This window comes from Bidens hawaiensis, unplaced genomic scaffold (genome assembly GCF_021521415.1).
Source record: "Bidens hawaiensis isolate Kalapana, Puna unplaced genomic scaffold, B.hawaiensis_p1.1 tig00032505_1, whole genome shotgun sequence".
NCBI lineage: Eukaryota > Viridiplantae > Streptophyta > Magnoliopsida > Asterales > Asteraceae > Bidens > Bidens hawaiensis.
The window spans coordinates 198,771-202,062 of record NW_027495555.1 but is presented as its reverse complement, the minus strand read 5'-3'; the positions used below and the strand labels follow the sequence as shown (position 1 = coordinate 202,062).

Here is a 3,292-nt window from a genome sequence, read left to right as displayed (position 1 = left end):
GTAGAAAATGGTATGTTTAGGTATTTTTGATAAAGTCAAAAAGTATTTAAATGTTAAAGTATTAAAATTTTTTAATTATAACTCTGAAAATGAGAATGCATTGTAAATTAGTCAGATGCCGATTGATGTTTTAACTTTTAAGTTTGTTGTTCATAAGATCGTCCACTGCTAATTGATAGAACAATTATTCATCAACACTTTGTTACAACTTTAACAGTCAAACCACCACAGCCCGTAGCGTTTAAGCAAAAGCACGGCTGCCCCTCACCGGAGCTTTAAAGAAAAGCTTCTTATGTTGCTTCTCTATCACCCTCTGCACCTCTCGCGCTGGAAGACCAAAAGTGAGCTCCAACGCTGTATCTTCCCACTGACTCATCACATTATCCCGCCCCGCCAGAGGGAACCACTCATTTTCATCCGAATTCAACCCAAAACCAACCGCTTCGAGATTATGCTCGCCAAATGCTTCAATTACAACAGGGTGACCCGCTGGAATTACAGCCTCCATCCCGCGTCTCAGTTCTGAGCTCACTTTCTTGTAACGCGGGTGAATTTCACCGCTACTAGAGGCTTGCTCTGACAAGTGAGGGCACGCCATTTCAAACCGACCAATACCATTCGCCACCATCAGAACCAGAGTCGCCTTGGTGTTGTAAAAGGGTCCAGCCATTGATCCCTACAAAAGTAATTTCAAGATTTTAGCCATTTTGTATTCAATTCAATCGGATCTGCCCATGAATTTTAACCAGTCTCAACTTTAATAATCAGAAAATTAAAAAGCATCTAAATAATTCTCATTTCTCACTCATAATGAAGTAATGTAACTTGAAAGTATCTATACAATCCATATTGAAAGCTAGTTCAACAGAAACAGTGAAAGCGAACCTGAGTTATGTTTAAGAACGTCGCCTCTTCTACTTTCTGTTGCCCGAACACTCTCCCTATCGATTCTCGTTCAACCTACAAGAATTTCAAGACATTAAAACACTCGTAACAAATTATTATATTAATAAACAAACAAACGTTAAATCCAATACTATCTCAATCATAGAGTAGGGTCTGGAAAGATGAGATGTGAACGAAACATATTCAAGACGTTACTTATTATAATTAAAATACAATTAGGAAACATAACCACTATGACCTACTTGTCAATATTGGTCCCTCAAGTTTACCGACTTGTGACTTAGAGTCTGAAATTACTTCCAACACATATCTTTTATCACAAGAGATAGAGAGATTGCTCACAATAAAACTCGGCCCAACAATACTTACTTCAAACGCACCTTCAAGAACTTCCTGACTGAAAGCACTAAAGAAACCATGTCCCGCGCTGAAAAACTGAAACCGAACGTTTAATTAGCTTTAAAACCTCTATATTAATTGGTTATTAATTGTAGTAGTTTTGTTCCCCACCTCCAGTCACCTGGAACAGAGACGGAACGCATAACATTGGTCAAAACAAACCGTTGATTGTCGTCAGTGTTGGTTAGATAAATGGTGATTCCAGCGAGTACTAGGAAAATATCACCTCGCTTAATATTATAGCTTCGTCTTTTATTTCCTCCTATCAGAGTCATCTTTGCCCGACCTACAAAACCCGTTAATCAATCATTATTTGATTCATTGTTTATTTATAATATTTTAAGCCTTAACCCATTAAAGCATGTTTGGGATTTCTTCTTAAAAGTGCTTATAGCTTTTTGGAGAGACAAAATATCCAAAATGTCCCTCCAAAAGCACCTAAAAGCTCCAATTTGGAGCTTTTATGTGCTGGAGCTTTTAGGTGCTTTTGAAGGGACATTTTGGATATTTTGTCTCTTCAAAAAGCCATAAGCACTTTTAAAAAATAATCCCAAACACCCCCTAACTTAAAAAAAACCCTTAGGTTTGTAAGTGTGACATTTAACAAGATTTACACCATCATACCGTTGCAAACGAAATTTAGAGTATCCGCATCCCAATGACTTGGTTGTACGAACACCTGAGGCTCAAGTTCAAGATATGCAGAACGGTACTTCTCGATGCCCTGAAAACGATCGTCGAATTTCTGATGAAACCGACCTCTAGCGTGCTCGGTTTCTAGTCGAGCTGCGAAGTGATCGAAGACATAAGGGTTGTTGTTGTCGTTACTCCGGCCTGGTTCGGGTTGGCTTGTGGTGGTGGTGGTGGTTTCTGTCTCCCACTTCCCTTCTTATCTATATGGTACTTTTGGCAGCTTTGCATGCACCTAGGCTTGTCGTCTTGGTTGGTACCGATAATCTGCTCGCACTTCTTCTTGCAAATCACCATTTCCTGGTTCGAGATCACTCGAACCAGAAGTTGTGGAAAAAAGAAAGGTGGCTACAAGTAACAAGAATGAAATACAAATCTTGCATTTAGACACCATTCTTTTCCAATTCAGTTTGATCAGAGAACGAACGTGTACGGGCATTTATGCAATCGTTAGCAGCTCATCGAATGAGGTGGCGGGTGAGAGGATGAATCAGGACATGCATATTGACAATTGTTAACGTGGCAACAACATTTTGAACTTCAATGTTAATTCGTAATGCCGGACCACAAAATGTTTCATAGGAAATTATCTGTGATTTTTTAAATTCGTTTTAAAATGAAAAAAAGTTACTAGAATAGACAAGGTCTAAATTCATTATAAAATGAAAATTCTTTTTTTACTAGAATAAACTAGGTTGACCAACAATTTTCAAAAAACACATCTTCATTTAGTATATAGCATTTCCAACTTTTGATTTGTCACCCACCACTCCCAACTTTCACCCTTTTTTTCCTGTACCACTCCCCGTCTAAATGAACACTAACCTCGTTAATGTTTTGGACTAAAAATGTCTTTCAAATTAGTTGATGGGATAAAACAGAAATTTTATTTTTAACACACAACCTCCATTTTCGGTGACCTTGTTTTTCCAGCGACCTTGTTTTTTCCGGAGATATTATTTTCTCTTCTACGTGATATAAATCGTGACCAACCCATCCTTCTCTTCCACTTCGTGAATTAAAGCTATCAAACTATAATATCAAAGTTCCGTTGTTTAAATGGTTCTAAAGTAATTATTTAATAATTCTCATTTGAACACGTTAACCAAACAAAAACCTTGTTTCCAAAGTGACTTAACAATAAGACATAGCCACCAATTGAATTTACTACATCAGGGCCGGCTCCGAGAAAGCAAAAAAAGGTTTTAAGCTGAAGGCGAAGTTTCTTTTTGGGTCTTAAGGAAAATAAGTATTTTGTTGGGTTTAACCAATTTAATTTTTATATAAGTATACTTGG

General features: G+C 37.5%; 1 pseudogene across 1 annotated transcript; it reads right to left on the bottom strand.

Annotated features, from left to right (window-relative positions):
* Positions 1–241: 241 nt before the first annotated feature.
* LOC143583756 (vicilin Jug r 6.0101-like) lies at positions 242–2,512 on the bottom strand (annotated as a pseudogene). The gene is made up of 5 exons (XR_013144239.1): positions 1,930–2,512; positions 1,417–1,591; positions 1,276–1,363; positions 886–960; positions 242–676 (listed from the first exon to the last, which is right to left on the bottom strand). The product of XR_013144239.1 is annotated as a vicilin Jug r 6.0101-like (transcript).
* Positions 2,513–3,292: the final 780 nt, after the last annotated feature.